The sequence below is a fragment of the Lutra lutra genome, chromosome 2 (assembly GCF_902655055.1).
Source record: "Lutra lutra chromosome 2, mLutLut1.2, whole genome shotgun sequence".
Classification (NCBI taxonomy): Eukaryota; Metazoa; Chordata; class Mammalia; order Carnivora; family Mustelidae; genus Lutra; species Lutra lutra.
In genome coordinates this window covers 144,930,549-144,955,635 of record NC_062279.1, presented here as the reverse complement: position 1 = coordinate 144,955,635, position 25,087 = coordinate 144,930,549, and positions in this window count along the sequence as shown.

Here is a 25,087-nt window from a genome sequence, read left to right as displayed (position 1 = left end):
CATTCTCAATGGAGAAAAACTGAAAGCTTTTCCACTAAGGTCAGGAACACGGCAGGGATGTCCGTTATCACCACTGCTATTCAACATAGTACTAGAAGTCCTAGCCTCAGCAATCAGACAACAAAAGGAAATTAAAGGCATCCAAATCGGCAAAGAAGAAGTCAAACTATCACTCTTCGCAGATGATATGATACTCTATGTGGAAAACCCAAAAGACTCCACTCCAAAACTGCTAGAACTTGTACAGGAATTCAGTAAAGTGTCGGGATATAAAATCAATGCACAGAAATCAGTTGCATTTCTCTACACCAACAACAAGACAGAAGAAAGAGAAATTAAGGAGTCCATCCCATTTACAATTGCACCCAAAACTATAAGATACCTAGGAATAAACCTAACCAAAGAGACTAAGAATCTATACTCAGAAAACTATAAAGTACTCATGAAAGAAATTGAGGAAGACACAAAGAAATGGAAAAATGTTCCATGCTCCTGGATTGGAAGAATAAATATTGTGAAAATGTCTATGCTACCTAAAGCAATCTACACATTTAATGCAATTCCTATCAAAGTACCCTCCATTTTTTTTCAAAGAAATGGAACAAATAATCCTAAAATTTATATGGAACCAGAAAAGACCTCGAATAGCCAAAGGAATATTGAAAAAGAAAGCCAAAGTTGGTGGCATCACAATTCCGGACTTCAAGCTCTATTACAAAGCTGTCATCATCAAGACAGCATGGTACTGGCACAAAAACAGACACATAGATCAATGGAACAGAATAGAGAGCCCAGAAATGGACCCTCAACTCTATGGTCAACTCATCTTCGACAAAGCAGGAAAGAATGTCCAATGGAAAAAAGACAGCCTCTTCAATAAATGGTGTTGGGAAAATTGGACAGCCACATGCAGAAAAATGAAATTGGATCATTTCCTTACACCACACACGAAAATAGACTCAAAATGGATAAAGGATCTCAATGTGAGAAAGGAATCCATCAAAATCCTCGAGGAGAACACAGGCAGCAACCTCTTCGACCTCAGCCGCAGCAACATCTTCCTAGGAACATCACCAAAGGCAAGGGAAGCAAGGGCAAAAATGAACTTTTGGGATTTTATCAAGATCAAAAGCTTTTGCACAGCAAAGGAAACAGTTAAAAAAACCAAAAGACAACTGACAGAATGGGAGAAGATATTTGCAAATGACATATCAGATAAAGGGCTAGTGTCCAAAATCTATAAAGAACTTAGCAAACTCAACACCCAAAGAACAAAGAATCCAATCAAGAAATGGGCAGAGGACATGAACAGACATTTCTGCAAAGAAGACATCCAGATGGCCAACAGACACATGAAAAAGTGCTCCATATCACTCGGCATCAGGGAAATACAAATCAAAACCACCATGAGATATCACCTCACACCAGTCAGAATGGCTAAAATTAACAAGTCAGGAAATGACAGATGCTGGCGAGGATGCGGAGAAAGGGGAACCCTCCTACACTGTTGGTGGGAATGCAAGCTGGTGCAACCACTCTGGAAAACAGCATGGAGGTTCCTCAAAATGTTGAAAATAGAACTACCCTATGACCCTGCAATTGCACTGCTGGGTATTTACCCTAAAGATACAAACGTAGTGATCCGAAGGGGCACGTGCACCCGAATGTTTATAGCAGCAATGTCTACAATAGCCAAACTATGGAAAGAACCTAGATGTCCATCTACAGATGAATGGATAAAGAAGATGTGGTATATATACACAATGGAATACTATGCAGCCATCAAAAGAAATGAAATCTTGCCATTTGCAACGACGTGGATGGAACTAGAGGGTATCATGCTTAGCGAAATAAGTCAATCGGAGAAAGACAACTATCATATGATCTCCCTGATATGAGGGAGAGGAGATGCAACATGGGGGGTCGAGGGGGTAGGAGAAGAGTAAATGAAACAAGATGGGATTGGGAGGGAGACAAACCATAAGTGACTCTTAATCTCACAAAACAAACTGAGGGTTGATGGGGGGAGGGGGTTGGGAGAGGGGGGTTGGGTTATGGATATTGGGGAGGGTATGTGCTATGGTGAGTGCTGTGAAGTGTGTAAACCTGGCGATTCGCAGACCTGTACCCCTGGGGATAAAAATATATGTTTATAAAGCTGAAAAAAAAAAAAAAAAAAAGAAAGAAAGGATGAATCCCCAAGTTTTGTAGCAACATGGACGGGACTGGAAGAGATTATGCTGAGTGAAATAAGTCAAGCAGAGAGAGTCAATTATCATATGGTTTCACTTATTTGTGGAGCATAACAAATAGCATGGAGGACAAGGGGAGATGGAGAGGAGAAGGGAGTTGAGGGAAATTGGAAGGGGAGGTGAACCATGAGAGACTATGGACTCTGAAAAACGATCTGAGAATTTTGAAGGGGTGGGGGGTGGGAGGTTGGGGGCACCAGGTGGTGGGTATTGTAGAGGGCACGGATTGCATGGAGCACTGGGTGTGGTGCAAAAATAATGAATACTGTTATGCTGAAAAAAATAAAAAAATTTAAAAAAAAAAAAAAACCATTGGCCAAACTAATCAAAGAAAAGAAAGAGGACCCAAATTAATAAAATTATGAATGAAAAGGAAAAGATCATGACTAACACCAAGGAAATGGAAACAATCATCAGAAATTATTATCAACAGTTATATGCCAATAAATTATGCAACCTAGACGAAATGGATGCATTCCTGGAAACCTATAAACCTCCAAAACTGAATAAGGAAGAAATTGACAACCTGAATAGACCAATATCTAGTAATGAGATTGAAGCAATGATCAAAAACCTCCCAAAAAACAAGAGCCCAGGACCTGATGGATTCCCTGGGGAATGCTACAAAACTTTCAAAGAAGAAATAATACCTATTCTCCTAAAGCTGTTTCAAAAAATTGAAGCAGAAGGAAAACTTCCAGACTCTTTTTATGAATCCAGCATTACCCTGATTCCCAAACCAGGCAAAGACCCCACCAAAAAGGGGAATTTCAGACCAATATCCCCGATGAATATGGATGCTTAGATTCTCAACAAGATCTAGCTAGTAGGATCCAACAGTACATTGAAAAGATTATCCACCATGACTAGGTGGGATTTATCCCTGGGATGCAAGCATGGTTCAACATTTGCAAATCAATCAATGTGATAGAACAAATCAATAAGAGAAGAAAGGAGAACCACTTCGTCCTCTCAATCAATGCAGAAAAAGCATTTGACAAGATACAGCATCCACTCCTGATTAAAATGCTTCAGAGTATAGGGATAGAGGGAACATTCCTCAACTTCATGAAAGCTATCTATGAAAAACCCACAGCGAATATCATCCTCAATAGGGAAAAGCTGACAGCCTTCTCTTTGAGATCAGGAACATGACAAGGATGTCCATTCTCGCCACTGTTGTTCAATATAGTATTAGAGTCCTACCAACAGCAAGCAGACAACAGAGAGAAATAAAAGGTATTCAAATTGGCAATGAAGAAGTCAAACTCTCTCACTTTGCAGATGACATGATACTTTATATGGAAAACCCAAAAGAGTCCACCCCCAAACTACTAGAACTCATACAGCAATTCAGTAATGGGGCAGGATACAAAAACGATGCACAGAAATCAGATGCTTTCTTATACACTAACAATGAAAATATAGAAAGGGAGATTGGGAAATCGATTCCATTTACTATAGCACCAAGATCCATAAGATACCTGGGAATAAACCTAACCAAAGAGGTAAAGGATCTGTTCTCGAGGAACTACAGAACACTCATGAAAGAAATCAAAGAAGACACAAAAAGATGGAAGACCATTCTATACTCATGGATCAGAAGAATAAACATTGTTAAAATGTCTATACTGCCTAGAACAATTTATACTTTCCATGCCATTCCAATCAAAATTCCACCGGCATTTTTCAAAGAGCTGGAGCAAACAATCCTAAAATTTGTATGGAATCAGAAGAGACCCCGAATTGCTAAGGAAATGTTGAAAAACAAAAACAAAACTGGGGGCATCACGTTGCCTGATTTCAAGCTTTACTACAAAGCTGTGGTCACCAAGACAGCATGGTACTGGCACAAAAACAGACACATAGACCAGCAGAACAGAGTAGAGAGCACAGATATGGACCCACAACTCTATAGTCAAATAATCTTGGACAAAACAGGAAAAAATATACAGTAGAAAAAAGACAATCTCTTCAATAAATGGTGCTGGGAATATTGGACAGCTATGTGTAGAAGAATGAAACTCAACTATTCTCTTACACCATACACAAAGATAAACTCGAAATGGATAAAAGACCTCAACATGAGGCAGGAATCCATCAGAATCCTAGAGGAGAAGATAGGCAGTAACCTCTTCAACATTAGCCATAACAACTTCTTTCAAGATATGTGTCCAAAGGCAAAGGAAACAAAAGTGAAAATGAACTTTTGGAACTTCATCAAGATCAAAACCTTCTGCACAGCAAGGGAAACAGTCAACAAAACAAAGAAGCAACCCCCAGAATGGGAAAAGATATTTGCAAATGGCAGTACAGACAATGGGCTGATATCCAAGATCTATAAGGAACTACTCAAACTCAACACACACAAAACAGATAATCATGTCAAAAAAATGGGAAGAAGACATGAACAGACACTTCTCCAAAGAAGACATACAAATGGCTAACAGACACATGAAAAAAGGTTCATCATCACTAGCCATCAGGAAGATTCAAATCAAAACCACATTGTGTGGTGCATAAACAAGGAATTCTGGAACACTGAAAAGAAATTTTTAAAAAAAGACCTCATTGAGATACCACCTTACACCAGTTAGCATGGCCAAAATTAACAAGACAGTAAACAACAAGTGTTAGAGAGGATATGGAGAACAGGGAACCCTCTTACACTGCTGGTGGGAATGCAAGTTGGTGCAGCCCCTTTGGAAAACAATGTGCAGATTCCTCAAGAAATTAAAAATAGAGCTTCCCTATGACCCTGCAATTGCACTATTGGGTATTTACCCCCAAGATACTGATGTAGTGAAAAGAAGGGCCATCTGTACCCCAGTGTTCATAGCAGCAATGACCACAGTCATCAAACTGTGGAAAGATCCAAGATGCCCTTCAACAGATGAATGGATAAAGAAGATGTGGTCCATATACACAGTGGAATATTACACCTCCATCACAAAGGATGAATACCCTACATTTGTACCAACATGGACGGGACCAAAGGAGATTATGCTGACTGAAATAAGTCAAGCAGAGAAAGTCAATTATATGGTTTCACTTACTTGTGGAGCGTAAGGAATAACATGGAGGACATTGGGTGAAGGAGAGAGAAGTGAGCTGAGGGAAATTGGAGAGGGAGACAAGCCATGAGAGACTGTGGACTCTGAGAAACAAACTGAGGGATTTGGAGAGAAGGGGTGGGGTTATGAGTGAGCCTGGTGGTGGGTATTAAGGAGGGCACATATTGCATGGAGCACTACATGTGGTGCATAAACAATGAATACTGAAAAAATTAAATTAAATTAAAAAAAAACATGCACAGGACTGGAGGAGATTATGCTGAGTGACATAAGTCAAGCAGAGAAAGTCAATTATATGGTTTCACTTACTTGTGGAGCATAAGGAATAACATGGAGGACATTAGGAGAAGGAAGGGAAAAGTGAATTGGGGGAAATCGGAGGGGCAGATGAAGCATGAGGACTGTGGACTCTGAAACAAACTGAGGGTTTTGGAGGGAGGGGGTGGGGGATTGTGTGAACCTTGTGGTGGGCTTTATGGAGGGCACGTATTGCATGGAGCACTGGGTGTGGTGCATAAACAATGAATCTTGGGACACTGAAAAAGTAAAATAAAATAATAAAATAAATAAATAAATAATAAAATGAGTCTCTTGTAGACAGCATATCAATAGGTCTTGTTTTTATCCAATCTGATGCCCTGTGTCTTTTGATTGGCACATTTAGCCCATTTACACTCAGGGTAACAATTGAAAGATAGGAATTTAGTGTCATTGTTTTGCCTGTAATGTGACTGCTACTGTATATTGTCTCTGTTCTTTTCTGGTCTGCTACTTTTAAGCTCTCTCTTTCAATATTTCCTGTAGGGCTGTTAGTGTTTGCAAATTCTTTTAGTTTTTATTTGTCCCAGAAGCTTTTTATTTCTCCTTCTATTTTCAATGACAGCCTAGCTAGATATAGTATTCCTGGCTGCATATTCTTCACATTTAGTGCTCTGAATATATCATGCCAGTCCTTTCTGGCCTGCCAGGTGTCTGTGGATAGGTCTGCTGCCAATATAATATTTTTACCATTGTAGGTTACAGACCTCTTGTTCCAAGCTGCTTTCAGAATTTTCTCTTTGTCTCTGAGACCTGTAAGTTTTACTATTAGATGATGGGGTGTTGACTTATTTTTATTGATTTTTGAGGGGTATTCTCAGTGCCTCCTGGGTTTTGATGCTTTTTCCCTTCCCCAAATTAGGGAAGTTCTCTGCTATAATCTGTCCAATATACCTTCTGCCCCTCTCTTTCTTTTTTTTCTGGAATCCCACCTATTCTAATATTGTTTCATCTTATGGTATCACTTTTCTCTTGAATTATTCCGTTGTGATCCAGTAGTTGTTTATCTCTCTTTTTCTCAGCTTCTTTATTCTCCATCATTTGGCCTTCTATATCACTAATTCTCTCTTCCACCTCATTTATCCTAGCAGTTAGAGCCTGCATTTTTTATTGTACCTCATTAATAGCTTTTCTTATTTCAACATCATTAGATTTTAGTTCTTTTATTTCTCCAGAAAGGGATTTTATTTCTCCTGAAAAGGGATTCTCTAGTATCTTCTATGCTTTTTTCAATCCCAGCTACCGTCTTTATAATCATCATTCTGAACTCTAGTTCTGACATCTTACTAATATCCATATAGGTCCCTAGCAGTCTGTACTGCCTCTTGTTCCTTTTTTTTTTTTTAATGTGAGTTTTTCTGCCTTGTCATTTTATCCAGAGAAGAATAGATGAATGCTGAAAGGGTAAAAAGAATGCCCCAAAATATACACATCCAGAAAGTGGTCACTTTTCTGTTCATAAAATTGCTGCTATTCTGCTCTTTGATCTCCTGCTGAGTTTGTAGGTGTTCAGAATGGTTTGATAACTATCTAGCTGAATTCCTGGAAACAGATGAAATTTAGGTCTCCTACTCCTCTGCCATATTGCTCCTCCTCTCTATTTTCAACTTTTTAAGGAACCTCCCTAGTGTTTTCCACAGTGGCTGTACCAGTTTACATTTCCAGCAGGAATGTAAGAGCGTTCCCCTTTCTCCATATCCTTGCCAACATTTGTTGTTCCTTGACTTGTTAACTTTAGCCATTCTGACTGGTGTGAGGCAATATCTCATTGTGGTTTTTTTTTTTTAAAGATTTTATTTATTTATTTGACAGAGAGAGATCACAAGTAGATGGAGAGGCAGGCAGAGAGAGAGAGAGAGAGAGGGAAGCAGGCTTCTCGCTGAGCAGAGAGCCCGATGTGGGACTCGATCCCAGGACCCTGAGATCATGACCTGAGCCGAAGGCAGCGGCTTAACCCACTGAGCCACCCAGGCGCCCCCTCATTGTGGTTTTTAATTTGTATTTCCCTGATGCCGAGGAATGTTGAGCATTTTTTTCATGGGTCTGTTGGCCATCCAGATGTCTTCTTTGGAGAAATGTCTGTTCATCTCCTCTGCCCATTTCATAACTGGATTATTTGTTCTTTGGGTGTTGAGTTTGATAAGCTCTTAATATAGTTTGGATACTAACCCTTTGTCTGATAAGATATTCCCAAAAATCTCCCATTCTCTAGATTGTCTTTGCTTTTGTCAAGAGATACATTATTGACTGAAGAACATAGATCTACAAAATTCAGACCCAGCCATCAGGGAGTATCAAATAAAAACCACATTGATATACCACCTTACACCAGTTAGAATGGCCAAAATTAACAATACAGTAAACAACATGTGTTGGAGAGGATGTGGAGAAAGGGGAACCCTCTTACACTGCTGGTGGGAATGCAAATTGGTGCAGCCCCTTTGGAAAACACTGTGGAGATTCCTTAAGAAATTAAAAACAGAGCTTCCCTATGACCCTGCAATTGCACTACTGGGTATTCACCCCAAGGTACAGATGTAGTGAAAAGAAGGGTCATCTGTACCCCAGTGTTCATAGCAGCAGTGGTCACAGTCACCAAACTATGGAAAGAACCAAGATGCCCTTCAACAGATGAGTGGATAAAGAATATATGGTCCATATATACCATGGAGTATTATGCTTCCATCAGAAAGAATGAATACCTTTTGCATCAACTTTTGCATCAACATGGATGGGACTGGAGGAGATTATGCTGAGTGAAATCAGTCAAGCAGAGAGAGTCAATTATCATATGGTCTTGCTTATTTGTGGAGCATAAGCAATAACATGGAGGACATGGGGAGATAAAGAGGAAAAGTGAGTTGGGGGAAATTGAGAGGGAGACAAACCATGAGAGACTGTGGACTCTGAGAAACAAACTGAGGGTTTTGGAGGGGAGAGGGTGGGAGGTTGGGTGAGCCTGGTGGTGTGTATTAAGGAGGGCATGTATTGCATGGAGCACTGGGTGTGGTGCACAAACAACGAATTCTGGAATACTGAAAAGAAATTTTAAAAAATAAATAAAAATTCAAAAATATTCAGGCCTATTACATCCCACAGTGCATTAGGAAAAACTCACATTTTTAAAAAAATTATTTACTTTCTTTAATTTACTTTTTTATTTTCTTTTCAGTGTTCCAGAATTCATTGTTAAAATTCACATATTTTTAAAGCATGTGTAGAAATTTCATTTCAGAAAGCTCTACTGATGCACCCGTGTTTCAACAAATGCTTCAGTACACAAACCAACGGAAACCCATTATGATTCATCACAGGGGCATCATAGCTGGAGACCCTCAAGGTAAAGTTACCTTGACTAACAAGGTGCTTTCAAGGTGTGGTGGCTCTAAAATTAGGTGCTCCTGATTTGCAGCCCCTTAGAGACAAGTGCTGTCTCCAGCATTATGGGTGAAAAAGCCGGGCATGGGGCACCTGGGTGGCTAAGTGGGTTAAGCCTCTCCCTTTGGCTCAGGTCATGGTCTCAGGGTCCTGAGATCAGGCCCTGCTTGGCTGGGAGTCTGCTTCCCCCTCTCCCTCTGCCTACCTCTCTGTCTGCTTGTGATCGCTCTATCTCTCTCTTTCTCACTCTGAAAGTAAGGAAGAAAGTCAGGCATATTTCTTCTAGATGGGTCTGCTCTCCTCTGCACCCACAGACTCATTGAAAAGAGATAGATTCAAAGCAGTGGGTGTTCATCTAGGGTCAGGGGCCTGGTTCTCTCAACGCTCCTGTAACAAACTCAGTGATCTTGGGCAAGTCACTGTACCCCCAAGGCTACAGTTTCTCTTGTGTCATCTCTAAGGAACCCTCCTCTTCCAGGGATCCCCAAGTCCCTGCATGTGGATTCAGTCAAGAATATGAATCATGAGATCTGGGTGGGTTTTCAGAAACCTGAAACCATAGCAGGTGGTCTCACTCCCAGGGGCCTCTATCAACTGTGCACACAGTTAGCCAGGCTTTGCTTCCCTCTTAGACTCACCATGTGGATACAAACAAGATACTGTAGCTAAATCCAAATGGTCAACCAACTGTCCACACTGTTAACTTTGCTCTAAAGGGTTCTAGTGAGTGGAGGCAGGAAGCTTCTAAGGCACCACAGCTCATAACCTGAGCTGTGTGATGCACCAGCCCCCATGGGGGTGTTTCAACAGAAACTTGGGGAGCAATAGAGCCATTGCCCACAGGTCAGAGAACCATGGAATAGCCAGTGGAAAGGGCCCTGAGAATAATGGCAGCTGTCACTGATATAGAACCCACTATGGCCTGGCCACAGCATTCAGAGCATTGTGGATGTACCCAAGGAATCTCTGCAAGGTCAGGGTTGAGTTCTGAATTTTACAGCAGAGGAAGTTGTTAGGTCAAGAGCAGGGCTCCAGTATGACCAGAGATATCCAGTGGGTCATGGTGAGGCAGAGTGTGGCTGCATCAGCACAGATCCAGACATCACACCTGGGGATGCTCAGTAATTACTGATGGTGGCACTTGTAACAGAAATAATCCTAGCTGAAATGACTGCAATCTGCATTATCTTACTCATGTTCACCATCATCCTCCAGGAGGTGCAGGTAATCAAGTCTCAGAGAGGTGGAGTGACTAGCTCAGGGCCAATGACTTATGAGTGGCAGAGTCAGACCAAACCCTTTCCTGCTGCACTCTTCATTAAGCATCACGGTGGTCTCTTCCTTTCCAACCTTAGAGAAGCGAAGGTCAGGGACCACAGCTCAGGAAGCTGCAGTCACAGGTCTCCTGGATGGCCCTGTCAGTAAACAGAACCATGGAGATAAGAATACATTGTTGCTTTATGGGACATTTTGTTATGCAGCACTAGGGAATAGGGACACTGACTCCAGATCCTTCCTTTCTCTGCCTCCTGTGCCAGAAATGCTTTCCTCTGCCTTTTCATCACTGAACCTTCCTTTCAATGAGCTTTCATCAGAAGGCACCTCTCAGAGAGGCCTCAGTGAGTCTTGGCCTGGTGGCTTTTTAGTTGCCTTGTGTTCTATGTTCATGGGAATGAGATCTGCTACAGATGGTGGCAGAGCCGTTTTCCAGGAGCTGTTTGTGTCTGCAGTTGGCTTTCTATTTAAGAGCCAAAATCATAATACAGAGACTCATACAAACATTTTATTTCATTGTAGAAAATTTTATTTATTTCTGAGAGAGAGAGACTGAGCCCAAGCAAAGCGAGCAGTAGGCAGAAAGAGAAGCAGGCTCCCTGCTGAGCAACAAGTCTGATACCCGACTTGATCCCGGGGCCCTGGGATCATGACCTGAGCTGAAGGCAGTCAGTTCACCAACTAAGCCACACAGACTTCCTCATATAAACATTTTTTTAATTTAAATTGGGATATAAATGTCATACAGTAAAGCAAACAGATCTTGAGTACCTAATTGGGTTCATTTTGACAAATGTGTGAGAAAGATCTCCTGTTCCCCATCCAGTCAAATGTCCTCCCCTGCCTCATAGAGCCAACCATCTCTCATTTCTGAAGGGCCAACACGTGCGTTTGTCTGATCTAGAATATTGTCTGAGTGGAATCTCCCACTGTGTGCTTGTGTTTGACTTCTTGGGCTCAGCAGGTCTGTGAGATTCATTCATATTGTTGCACGAATCAGTTTTTCATTCTTGGATGTTTTTTAGAATTCCATTTTGATTTCCCCGTGGGCTCTTCAGTTCTCTCTCTGCATTAAATTCTCAGTGGTTGCTCTACAGTTATACAGTACATCCTGAGATGTTCACAGAGGACTTAGTCAATCTCATGCCACTTCCAAAAATGGGAGCCACTCATCAACAGATGGGGACATTCATTCCTTCCCTTCCTCCTTTTCTCTATAGTTATTATACATGTTATATCTAATGTACGTTAGATAGTCAGATAGCACAATGTAGTCAGTTCTCTGTACATAATCATATACACTCTAAAGAAATCAGGAGAAAAGAGTCTCTTATATTTATCCACATACTTGCCATTTCCAATGGTCTTCATTCCTTCCAGAAGGTTCAAGATTCCATCTTTCCATCTTGCCCATTGATCTTCACTCCAGAGGGCCGCCTTTCTCATGCTTTGGAACCCAGGTCTGCTGGCAGTGCATTCTCTGAGTTCTTTTTCCTTCATCTGAAATGTCTTCATTTCATCTTCATTACTGGAGAATATTTTCATAGAAATAGCATTTTCGGGGCGCCTGCGTGGCTCAGTGGGTTAAAGCCTCTGCCTTCAGCTCAGGTCATGATCCCAGGTTCCTGGGATCAAGCCCCACATCAGGCTTTCTGCTAGGCGGAGAGCCTGCTTCCCTTCCTCTCTCTCTCTCTGCCTGCCTCTCTGTCTAATTGTGATCTCTGTCTGTCAAATGAATAAATAAAATATTTAAAAAAAAAGAAATAGCATTTTCCAGTGACAGGCTTTTCCAGTGGGTCACAGATGTCACTCCACTGTCTTCTGACCTCCATTGTCTTTTTGTTTGTTTGCTTGCTTGGTTATATTGTTTTGGGCCTCCATTATCTTTGATGACAAGTCAGCGATCCTCACACCATCCTTCCCTTGTCTGTAAAGTGCCTTTTTTCCTCTGGCTGCTTTCAAATGTTTCTTTGGGTTTTAGTAGTTTAACTTACAACATGTGCCTTGGAATATTTTTCTTTATATATGTCTCCTCCCAAATAGGGAAGATTTTCAGCCCTTGTTACATTTTCCTGCCACGTTTTCTCTTGTCATGTTCCATGAAAACACCACTTGTCATAGACTTTTGTACTGTCTCATAGACCCATGTAGCTCTGGTTTACATTATGTAATTTCTGTCCTCTGTTCTTCTGATTGGGTAGATTCTACTGATCTCTTGTCAAGTTCACTGAAGATTTCTTCTAGTATGTGTGCTGTTTTTTAGCAATCTAGTGAATTTTTTAAAATCACAGATTAAATATTTTTATTTTATTTTATTAAAGACTTTTTAATATATTCATTTGAGAGAGAGTACGCGTGAGCACGAGGAAGGGTCAGAGAGGGGGGTACAACCCGCGAACAGGGAGTCTGACACAGACCTTGATCCCAGGACCCTGGGAACATGACCTGATCCAAAGGCAGACACTCAACTGACTGAGCTGCACAGCACCCTCCCAGATACATTATTTTTAGTTTTAGATTTTCCATGTAATTCACTCAATAGTTGAGATTATCTGTCTCAATTTAGCATGAATATATTTTTCTTTACATTCTCAAGCATCATGACAAGTGCTGCTTTAAAATTATGATTTAATATTTTTAATTAATTAAACCCACTACCCCCAGTGTGCAGCTCAAACTTTGACTCCAAGATCAAGAGTCGCATGCTCTACCAACTGAGATAGCCAGACATGCCATCTGCTTTAAAACTATTGTCTCTACATGGGGAGATGGAGAGGAGAAGGGAGTTGAGGGAAATTGGAAGGGGAGGTGAACCATGAGAGACTATGGACCCTGAAAAACAACCTGAGAGTTTTGAAGGGGTGGGGGGTGGGAAGTTGGGGGAACCAAGTGGTGGATATTGGGGAGGGCACGTATTGCCTGGAGCACTGGGTGTGGTGCAAAAACAACGAATACTGTTACACTGAAAAGAAATTAAAAAAAAATAAAGTGCTAGTGCGGAGATGATAAACGTGAAAACAAAACAAAACAAAACAAAAACTATTGTCTCTAAGTTCCAACATTTGCAACGAGTCTCAGCTGACTCTCTTTTCTCTTGAGTTGTGTTCCTTCCCCTAACAAGGAATTTTGGTTTCTGTCCTGAATGTTGTGAGTACTATGCTGTAGACATCCAGGATTCTATTATGTTACTCACATGGGTATTGCCTTTACAAACACTTAACTTCTGAACTGATAGTGTAAGATGTTGCCCTTGCATGAGGGAGCACCTAGAATCTCAGCGTGGTTCTTATACACCTGCTGGGCCATTTGATGTCTGCCATGTGAACTCAGAGCTGTGGGTAGAGCTCACACACAGAATTTGTGTTCTCATGTCTGGTTTTCTCCTCATTCCTGTGCCAGTTTCCAGAAGCTCTGTCCATTTTTTCTTCTTTTTTAAAGTTTAAAATCTTAATTCCAGTATAGTTAACATACAGTATAATATTAGTTTCAGGTATACAATGTAGCAACTCATCTCTTCCATCAACACTGCCTGCCCGGCACAACAAACACACTCCTTACTTCCCATCACCTATTTCCCTTATTCTTCACCTTCCTCCCCACTGTAACCATCAGTTTGTTCTCTAGAGTTCAGAATTTGCTTCTTGGCTTGTCTCTCTTTCTCTCTCTTTTTTGCCTACTGCTTCTTTTTTATTATTATTTATATACTACTGTTTTAAAATTCTTTTTAATTTTTTTTATTTGTACAGTGTTCCAAGATTCATGTTTATGCACCACACCCAGTGCTCCATGCAATACATGCCCTCTTTAATACCCACTACCAGGCTCACACATCACCCCACCCACTCCCTTCCAAAACCCTCAGCTTGTGTCTAAGAATCCACAGTCTCTCATGATTCATCTCCCTCTCCAATTTCCCCCAACTCACTTCTCCTCTCCATCTCCCAATGTCTTCCCTCTTATTCCTTATGCTCCACAAGTAAGTGAAATATGATAATTGACTCTCTCTGCTTGGCTGATTTCACTCAGCATAATCTCCTCCAGTCCCATCCATGTTGATACAAAAGTTGGGTATTCATCTTTTCTGATGGAGGCATAATACTCCATAGTATATATGGACCATATCTTCCTTATCCATTCGTCTTTTGAAAGGCATGGTGGGAATGAAGCTGGTGCAGCCACTTTGGAAAACAATGTGGAGATTCTTTAGAAATTAAAAATAGAGCTACCCGATGACCCTGCAATTGCACTAGTATTTACCCCAAAGATACAGATGTAGTGAAAAGAAGGGCCCTCTGTACCCCAATGTTCATAACAGCAATGACCACACTTGTCTACTGCTTCTTAAAGCCACTAAGAGATTCCATCCCATTGTTGACTGTCCTGAAAAGTTCAGAGTGAGAACCATCATCAAGCTAAATGCCAACGAAAAGAACCCAGATGAAGAAGCCCCAGTGGCCCATGAAATGGACCCAGTCAGGGAGCACCTGGAGGAGATGTGCCATGTCCACTGTGGAGCATTCAGGAGCATCAAGGGGCTAGTGAGGAGGAGAAGAGCAACTCCACAGCACCCTGGGGCACCATAATCCTCAGCTTCCTCATCTGTGAAATGGGCCAAGGACTGACCTCCCTCGAGACAGCCAGGACTACATTTCTTTCCCCCGTGGGTCTCTCTCTGGAGGCCAGCCCAGCATCCAGGGAGAGCCACCTACCGAATGAATCAATGAATCAATGAATGTCATGGGGGCTCATGGCACTGACCTACATGACCCCATGAGATTCCTGTAGGTTCTCATGTGATCCTCGGGGGAACCCAGCTGACCTGCTCCTACTCATCCAAGAGTGGGTCCTGGTGACCCTGAGGGTGTCCTTCGGCCCGTGCCTGATGGAACCAGGCTCAGATTCCAGCTCCTCGCCCACAGTTCAAAGACCCAGTGGGAGATCGCTTTGTTCCAGAAACACCGCGTGCATTTTACGGCAGCAGCTGGGTTGATGCCTCAGAATCAGAGAGCAGCATCGTGAGCACCGGGCAAGTGGGAGCAGAGTGGGACTTCCATTTGCCCACAAACAGCATCCAGATCACTGAATAATTTATGGTTTGTGCTTCCATCTTAAGGGAAGCTTTGGATCACCCTTACTTCCCCCAGAGTTGTAAAGGTCCCGGAGCTCCACGTCAGCATCTCAGCCGGGCTGGGCTGTGGCAGACCAGCTAGCAGGTGTGACGCCCTCAGGGCTGCCTCAGCTGATATGGCCGTTCCACCCATGTCAGCTTGTATTGCCACGAGCACCCAGCTCCCTTGGGTCCCTGCAGGATTTCAGATCACCCTCAGATCAGAGCAATTTGTCCCCCTGTCACTCTTTTGAACCACCAACCCTGGGTGTCTAGAAGGCGTGGACCATGCGGGGCCCAGGAGCTCCAGTCTGGACATGGGGTGGAGCCCCCAACACACCGTGGGACTCACGTCAGATGACTGACCTGGTCACCCAGAGCCTTGACATGTACTCAGGGCCCCTCCTGGGGGAGGCTGGGGCCAGGGTGAGGGTCTCTGGAGGAATGGGCCCTTCCAGGAGATGGGCAGTCCCAGGCCAACTGTCCTGGATGCAAGAGGTCGATGGGGCAGGAGTGGCCCCATCTTCCCCACTTCATTCTTCTCTGAACAGAAACCACAGACAACCTTCATCCCTGCAGCTTTGATCCAGGGATTAAACATTGATCAAGGGCCACGTGTGCCTACATCTGCTTCCAGCCTGGGGATACAGTGGGGAAAAGCCAGAAGTTTCCTCCTCTGTGAAGCACACATCCAGGGGCAGTAGACAGCCGATCCCTGCCATAATGAACAAGGGCAGATGGAAGGGCCATGAAGGAAGAGAAAGCCTGGAAGGGGAGGAGACTGGCAGGGGGAGGGCAGTGTTGGTGACACCTGCCATAGAGTGGTCAGAGGAGGTGACCTGGAGCAGAGACATGAATGAGCCAGGGAGGGAGCAGTGCAGGCCAGCTGGTAGGAGTTTCTGGGGAGAGGAGATGGCACATGCCAAGGCCCTGGAGTGGGACAGTTCTTGGGTGTCAGAGGCATTGGGAGAAGGCTGATGTGACCAACAGAGAGAAGGATGGGACCCGAGGCTGGAGTGCAAAGTGGAGCACACAGGCAGCAGGGAAGGACTCTGGATCACACTGACAGAGTCAAGAATGTGGACCACGCAAAGTGCTGAAGGCTTCCAGATCCTGTCATTCAGGTGCCCAGGACAGAGCCTGGCACACACAAGAATGGCTTTGAGGGGACTCAGGAAGGGCCCCTAAAGTTGCCTCGATGACAAGGGAGAGACCGATTCCATGCACCATCAGTCCCACAAGGCAGGCTTGGACCCCATACAGCTGAAGGTGCTGGGAATCCTCTTCAGGCTCCCACTCCCACCCCAAGTCCCTGTCCTAGGAGAGCATCACATGACACCGGGTACCTGGACGATTTCCAACACAGCCCACGGAGGGCCACCCAGGAGCCCTGAAGTGAGAGCAGAAAGAAACACCCAAAGATCCTGGCCCCTGCTCACAGCACCCAGCCTGTCGGGGCTCAGGCCTCGGGGCATCTGCTCTTCCCACAAAGGCCACCTGGCCTGGGGGTCATCTTTCCATAGCCTTTTAAAATGGACCCCTCTGCCCCCCCCACGGGCTCAGAAGGCCCCCTGTCCTGGCAGGAACCCACCCGCACCCATCATTAGGCACACAGTAGGTCCGCACATCACACTGGTGGTCTGGGCAAGAGGGGGTGAGGCCTGTGTGGCAGGTGCCTTTCCTGTCACTCTGGGTATTTCCCTCTGCCTTATGGGAGCTTCCTGATGACTCCTGCATGGGCACGAGGAGTGCGTGTGTGTGCAGACATCGTGCAGGCGGGAGGATAGAAGAGGCCAGTTCTAGAGCCCCAGGAGAAAATGTGAAATGCAATTTTTTTTTAATTTTATTTATTTATTCGACAGAGAGAGAGAGAGATCACAAGTAGGCAGAGAGGCAGGCAGAGAGAGGAGGAAGCAGGCTCACTGCTGAGCAGAGAGCCCGATGCGGGGCTCGATCCCAGGACCCTGAGATCATGACCTGAGCCGAAGGCAGAGGCTTAACCCACTGAGCCACCCAGGTGCCCCTGAAATGCAATTTTTATTTAAAGCAAAACAAACCTCCCAACCTGACCATTTTCTGCATCAGCCTATCAGGGGGGCAGCTGGTCCTCCCTCATCCTCCCATGCTACTTTTCCATGTCCTCGGTCCTGTTCCTTTTCCTGGGGCCCCCGGCCTCCCCTTGAGGTCACAGAGTCAGCCAAGGGCTCACTGCTACGAAAGTGGATGAAGAATGTCCGGATTTCCTTCGGGTAATGGTGACCTTCGTGCCTTGCAGGGATGTCGAGTGAGACCTGGAGCTGCCTGGGGGACCAGAGGTGGTCTGTCCTTAGAACCACTTCCTTCTCTGGGGTGTTTCCACCCAGATTCCCCTCATACACCGCACCCACCTACACTCTAATGTGGCTCTTCGATGAAAGCCCTTGGCTGACCCATCCTGCCAGGACTCCCACTGCCATGCGCCCCTTTCATTTTGGCCCTCCCGTGAGCATAATATATAGGTGGTCCTGGACATGCATGGCCTCATTTCCTATGGGGTGTAGCACTCAATTCCTAGAGTTTTCTCACTGAGGCCACCTGGTGGGGCTGCACTTTATATTACTGGGTTCGACTAAATTCAACCTTAAGAGGGAAACCACTTCATCCATTCTTCCACCCATTCATCCATCCATCCATCCATCCATGATCCATTAGTCCATTCATCAATCCATCCATCCTTCCACCCATTCAAACATTCATACTCCAATAGACTCATCCATCCATCCATCTATCAAAAATCTATCCATAATTCATCCATCCATCCCTCCATCCATCACCCATCTATCTATTCATAAATGACTAAGTGTCCAGCTATGAAGAAGGCTCTCTGCTGTGTGCAGTGGACAGAGAAGATTCATGGGAAAGAGAAATGAGGGGGAGAGGAGAATGGAGGAGAGGAGAATTGAGGAGGAACCTGACCCAGCCCCAGACTTGCATAGGAGCAGACAGGAAGGAAGAGGGCAAGGGTCATCCAGACAGAGGGAACAGCATGGGAAAGACTCAGGGACATGAAGCTGCCTGTGGTTCCCAGGAGCCAATGGTGGTGTGTGCGCTGTGAGACACAGCATGAGAGATGTCAGACCCCCTGGGATATGCTTGCCGGTTCAGGATGCACCCAGGACAGAGGGAGGGGTGTGGTCTGCAGACACACACACAGGCATACACATGCACACACTGACCCGTGGTAGATTCTGGATGGTACAGAATCAGAGAAGCCAAGTAACCTGCTCAAGATCACACAGGCCATAGGTACAGAGCTAGGATCTAAAGGTCTGGCCAGCTCCTGAGCCAGGCTGTGGTAGGGCTGGGATTCCCAGGCTCAGCCTGAACCAGAAGCTCCCAAACCTCTGCTGTGGGGACCATCCCTTGTCCTCCAGCTCCAGCAGTGCAGCGTGCTCACATCCCAGGTCCCTGTGAGCAAGCGCTCCTCCACTGCCACCACAGACCCCAGACCCTGCAGCACAACCTGAGGGACAGGAGCACAGGGAGAGTGAGCTACCCCTGAGGCCCCAGATCAGAGTAGAGGCAAAGCAGGAACAGGAGTGGCACCCACCCTTGGGGTACAACACACCACCTCATGAATGCTCCCAGGAAATCCCCAGAGGGAACCATGTGCTCTTTTCACAGAGGAGGACACTGAGGCGAGGACCAGTGGGCTCTCCCAGGAACTGCACTGGATAAGCATACCCAGGGGAGGCAGGCACAGGAACTGCCTCCATCGTCCAGACCCTTCTCCCCAGTATGGCTCAGGGGGTGCCCCAGGCTGAGGCCAGGAGTAGCTATCCATCCCCTGTGCCTAGAAAGCAGGGACCCAGTATCCTGTGCGGGGACGGAGGCAGGTGGCCCCTTCTGGCCTGACCAGGAAGGGATGACTAGCCGGGAGGTGGGAGGTTTCTGGAGAAGCTTCCCTGCACTGACACAGGGAGAAAGCACTCAGAAGCAAGAACCCATTTGCTGCTGCCTTCCCGCTTCTGCAGACCTATCTGCTTCTGACTCCGTGCTTGCTGGTGACCACAGAGGATGAGCCAAAGAGAAACAGCCAGGATGCTAGTGAGGCCAGCTGCGGGACAGTGACACAGGAAGGGACCAGAGAAGGAGAAGCAGCAATAATGCAGAGAGAGGAGGTTGGAGTGCCCACGTGCCCCCACAGCACCCACTCCAGGGTGAGCAGGAGTGCCCCAGGCATCTCTGCGAGGTCTTTGCCAGAGGGGATTTTCACACTGGGGTTTGTCTGCCTGCTGGGGCTTCAGGCTACAGCCAGCGAGCCTGACACAGGGGTCTGAGTCTTCTTAGCTCCAGGATCATGCTCACAGGCTGAAACAGGACCTGGTCCTCCCCCACCTCACACAGGTGATGGAGCCACAGTAGGACATGGCAGAGGTCCACCTTGGCCCTCCTTCTGTGGCCTTCAGGGACACAAGGAACCCCATCAGTGCCGATCCTCTAGTCTGGGCCCAGCACTTCCTACCCTCAGCCTCCCTGGGAGGCACTGAAAGAGTTCCTTTGATGCTATTGCTGCACACGGAGTGTAAAAATTCCCTTCTATCTGTTGCAAGGGCTGGCTATGGACTGGATCCCAAGGGTCAGGCAGGTTCTCTGTCTCCTGATGATGGTGGGGGTGGGGTAAAGGAAACGCTGATGTCCGAGATGACACACCTGCTTCATAAGGTGGCCCTGAACTCAGGGAGATGGGGGATGGTCTCACTCCATCCCTGAGGCTCCCCTAACTCTGCCCCTTATTCACTGTTCTCCAGGGAGGAGGGACCTTCATTCAGTGGGTCTGGGGCACCCCCAGGCCAGCCCCTTTCTCCTCCTATTTGGGAGCCAGCTGTCTACAGGAGACCTATTCTCTTGCATGTGGCCACACACACCAGTGGGAAGGGAACGCTCTGCCTTGTAGGGGAGGCTCCCCGCCCAACATCTTCTGTGACAGAGGGATTCTGGTAATGGGGTTCAGTGTTAGAAAACCACTTGACTGCAGGCATGAGCTATGGTCCCCAAGATCGTGGGATTGGCTGTTCAGGGCTCCAGGAGGAGTTCCTGAGGAGCAGGACTGCATTGCAGGCTGAGGGTCTGGCAGATGCTGGATGATGATTGGGAATTTGTGGGGGGTGAGAGGGATCCATCAGAGAGTGGGTGTGGACAAGTCCTGGGTTGGGGTCCATGTCCACAGTGTACCCTGCTTGCTGAGTGACTCTGGTCTCCTACAGCCTGTCTTTGGTCCTGGCCCTCCCCATTGGGTAGAAAAAGGGATCAGGTGACCAAGCAGAAGCAGAACAACTCTGAGAGGAGCCCAATTTGTCTGGTGATGAATGTGGGGCCAGGTTGCCATGGGGAGGGTGCCATGCGTCTGGCTCCCTTGGACACCTGCCTCACCTTTCTGGAGATTCTGCATGTGCTCTCTGTGGTTGGAGCTGTGGTTCCAGCCTGGGATGCTGAGGATCTGAAGGTGAAGACTGGGGGGCAGTTTCACGGCTTCTTGCTGCTAGGGGACTGGAAGATTCTGGGCAGTGTCTGCAGGGCGGACACACAGAACCAGGACAAGCACTGGGGCCAAGTTCCTCCTCCTGGCAGTGAGAGCTCTGCACACCATGTGCCCTTGTTTAGGCAATCTGGCTCCTGCCCATGTGTATCCCACAGGGAGGACAGCCTGAAGCACCTGCTGGTCCCAGTGCCTCAGGCATCCCTTTCCTGCCTTTGTCCATGGACATCATTCCACCTGGATGCTTTTCCTTCCACCTGTCCAGGGGCTCAGATTACAGAGTCTAAGAGCCAGAAGGACCCTGAATCTCTAGTCCAGCCATTTCAATGTACAGATGGAGAGTCTACCACCCAGAGAGGTGATGGGGTTTGTTCCGGACCACAGGGCAGGTTCAGGCAGAGCCCTGATTTCAATGCAAGGTGTGGGATGCCAGCTCTTCTCTTGTTTTGTCATCCATGGCCTCCCAGCTCAGAAGGCACCTCAGCCCACTCCTCCTTTGAGGAAAGCCCTTTCAGCTCTGGGCTCCAGCTGGAGCACCATCTCCTTGCAGTCCCCAGGCTAGAGTGATTGGTCCAGGCTCAGACCACGAGCTCCTCTCTGCACCAATCAGAAGCTTTCCCTGGGACTTCTGCACCTGAGCCTGGGAAGATTGAGCTCAGTCCTTCTGCAGGGGATGAGGTGGAAGGGGTGATGCATGACACAGGAGTTCACAGCCTCATCCCAGTAAGAGGGATAAAGAAGTTTGCAGACAGGGAGAAGCACAGCTGAGAGTGACGGAGAGGGATGGCCTTGTCAAGTTCCAGCCTGCTGAGCACCAACTGCACCCTGCCCTTCCCACAGTCATGTGCACGCACCTCAGGTAGAGTCTGCTGGGGGGCTCAGCCAGTGAATGTTGAGTTTCTCTCACTTTCAACCAAGAGAGACCAGAGTGGGACCAGTGGGTGATCCTGACCTAGCCATGGGCCCTCCTCAGGCACGGGGCCATCCCCCTCTGTGGAAAGGGCTCCCAGCTTCCTGGAAGGAACAACTGACTCATCCTGGAGCACCAGCCTGCTGGCCAATCAGATTCCCCTCTCTGGGAATTGAGAACCTGAGACCCAGAGGTGGCCAGCCAGGCAACTCATGGCATCTTGGAAGGATGATTGTGAACACCTGCTCCCCAGTGGCCCCCAGCTGCCCTGCCCCCCACTTCGCCTGCCCACACCTCTTGTCCAGCTGCTCTGAATCCAGGAGCTTGTCCACATTCCGCCCAACCAGCAGCCCCTTCCATGTCTGCTATCTCCAAACAAGAGAACCTCAGTGACCCCCTTCCAAGCTGATCCTGATCTTCTCCAGGCTTTTGGTCCCTAAAGCGCAAGACCAAAGACTCTTACCCAGTACCTCTCCCTGGGTTCCCTGAAGCTGGGAGGTATATGAGCACAGCTCCCCAGTGGAGAGCTCAGGACAAATCCTTCAGGAGAGGCCTGGCTGTACCCATCCCCAGTGTGCAGCACACAGCAGGCACTCATATGTGCTTCATACAAGAGTGAGCAACAGGCTTCTTGCCTCAAATACCTGGGAGGGTCCTCCTCTAAAACTGAGGCAAGGAGAAATTATAACCACATTCTTTTTTTTTTTTAATTTTTTTTTCTTTTTTTTATTTATTTTCAGCATAACAGTATTCATTGTTTTTGTACCACACCCAGTGCTCCATGCAGTCCATGCCCTCTCTAATACCCACCATCTGGTTCCCCCAACTTCCCACCCCTCCACCTCTTCAAACCCTTCAGATTGTTTTTAGAGTCCATAGTCTCTCATTGTTCACCTCCCCTTCCAATTTCCCCCAAATGCCTTCTCCTAACTCCCCATGTCCTCCATGCTATTTGTTATGCTCCACAAATAAGTGAAACCATATGATAATTGACTCTCTCTGCTTGACTTATTTCACTCAGCATAATCTCTTCCAGTCCCGTCCATGTTGCTACAAAAAGTTGGGTATTCATCCTTTCTGATGGAGGCATAATACTCCATAGTGTATATGGACCACATCTTCCTTATCCATTCGTCCATTGAAGGGCATCTTGGTTCTTTCCACGGTTTGGTGACCGTGGCCATTGCTGCTATAAACATTGGGGTACAGATGGCCCTTCTTTTCACTACATCTGTATCTTTGGGGTAAATACCCAGTAGTGCAATTGCAGGGTCATAGGGAAGCTCTATTTTTAATTTCTTGAGGAATCTCCACACTGTTCTCCAAAGTGGCTGCACCAACTTGTATTCCCACCAACAGTGTAAGAGGGTTTCCCTTTCTCCACATCCTCTCCAACACACGTTGTTTCCTGTCTTGCTAATTTTGGCCATTCTAACTGGTGTAAGATGATATCTCAATGTAGTTTTAATTTGAATCTCCCTAATGGCTAGTGATGATGAACATTTTTTCATGTGTCTGAGCCATTTGTATGTCTTCATTGGATAAGTGTCTGTTCATGTCTTCTGCCCATTTTTTGACGTGATTATCTGTCTTGTGTGTGTTGAGTTTGAGAAGTTCTTTATAGATCCTGGATATCAACCTTTTGTCTGTACTGTCATTTGCAAATATCTTCTCCCATTCCGTGGGTTGCCTCTTTGTTTTGTTGACTGTTTCCTTTGCTGTGCAGAAGCTTTTGATCTTGATGAAGTCCCAAAAGTTCATTTTCGCTTTAATTTCTTAAGGAATCTCCCACTGTTTTCCAAAGTGGCTGCTCCAACTTGCATTCCCACTAACAGTGTAAAAGGGTTTCCCTTTCTCCACATCCTCTCCATTTTTCCATTTCTTTCTGTCTTCCTCAAATTCTTTCATGAGTGTTCTATAGTATTCTGAGTACAGATCCCTTGCCTCTTTGGTTAGGTCTGTTTCTAGGTATTTTATGGTTTGGGGCGCTACTGTAAATGGGATTTCTCTTTCTTTTGTCTCAGTGTATGGAAATGCACCTGATATCTGTGCATTGATTTTATATCCTGCAACTCTGCTGAATTCCTGTATGAGTTCTAGCAATTTGGGGGTGGAGTCTTTTAGGTTTTCCACACAGAGTATCATATCATCTGCAAAGAGAGAGAGTCTGATTTCTTCTTTGCCAATTTGGATGCCTTTTATTTCTTTTTGTTGTCTGATTGCCAAGACTAGGATTTCCAATACTATGTTGAACAACAGTGGTGAGAGCAGACATCCCAACCATGTTCCTGACCTTAGGGGAAAAGATCTCAGTTTTTCCCCATTGTGGACTTTTTATATATGGCTTTTATTGAGGTATGTTCCCTCTATCCCTACATCATGAAGACTTTTGATCAAGAAAGGATGCTTTACTTTGTCAAATGCTTTTTCTGTATCTATTGACAGGATTATATGGTTCTTGTCCTGTCTTTTAGTTATGCAGTGTATTATACTGATTGATTTGTAGATGTTGAACCACCTTTACAGCCCAGGATAAATCCCACTTGGTCTTGGTGAATAATCCTTTTAATGTACTGTTGGTTCCTATTGGCTAGGATATTGGTGAGGATTTTTGCATTCATGTGCATGAGGGCTATTGGTCTATAATTCTTGTTTTTGGTCGGTCTTTGTCTAGTTTTGGGATCAAGGTAATGCTGACCTCTTAGAACAAGCCTGAAAGTTTTCCTTCCATTTCTATTTTTTGAAACACCTTTAGAAGAACATGTATTAACTCTTCTTTAAATGATTGACAGAATTCCTCTGGGAAGCCATTCAGGCCTGGACTTTTGTTTGTTGGAGATTTTTTATTGCTTCTTCAATTTCCTTGTCAGTTATGGGTCTGTTCAGGTTTTCTATTTCTTCATGTTTCTGTTCTGGTTGTTCATATGTTTCTAGAAATGCATCCATTTCTTCCTGATTGCCTAATTTGTTGGTATATAGTTGCTCATAATATGTTCTTATAATTGTTTGTATTTCTTTGGTGTTGCTTGTGATCTCTCCTCTTTCATTCATGATTTTATTTATTTGGGTCCTTTCTCTTTTCTTTTTGGTAAGTCTGCCCAGGGATTTATCAATCCTAATTCTTTCAAAGAATCAGCTCCTAGTTTTGTTGATCTGTTCAACTGTTCTTTTGGCTTCTACCTCATTGATTTCTGCTCTATTCTTTATTAATTCTCTTTTGCTGGGTTTAGGCTTTATTTCTGTTCTTTCTCCAGC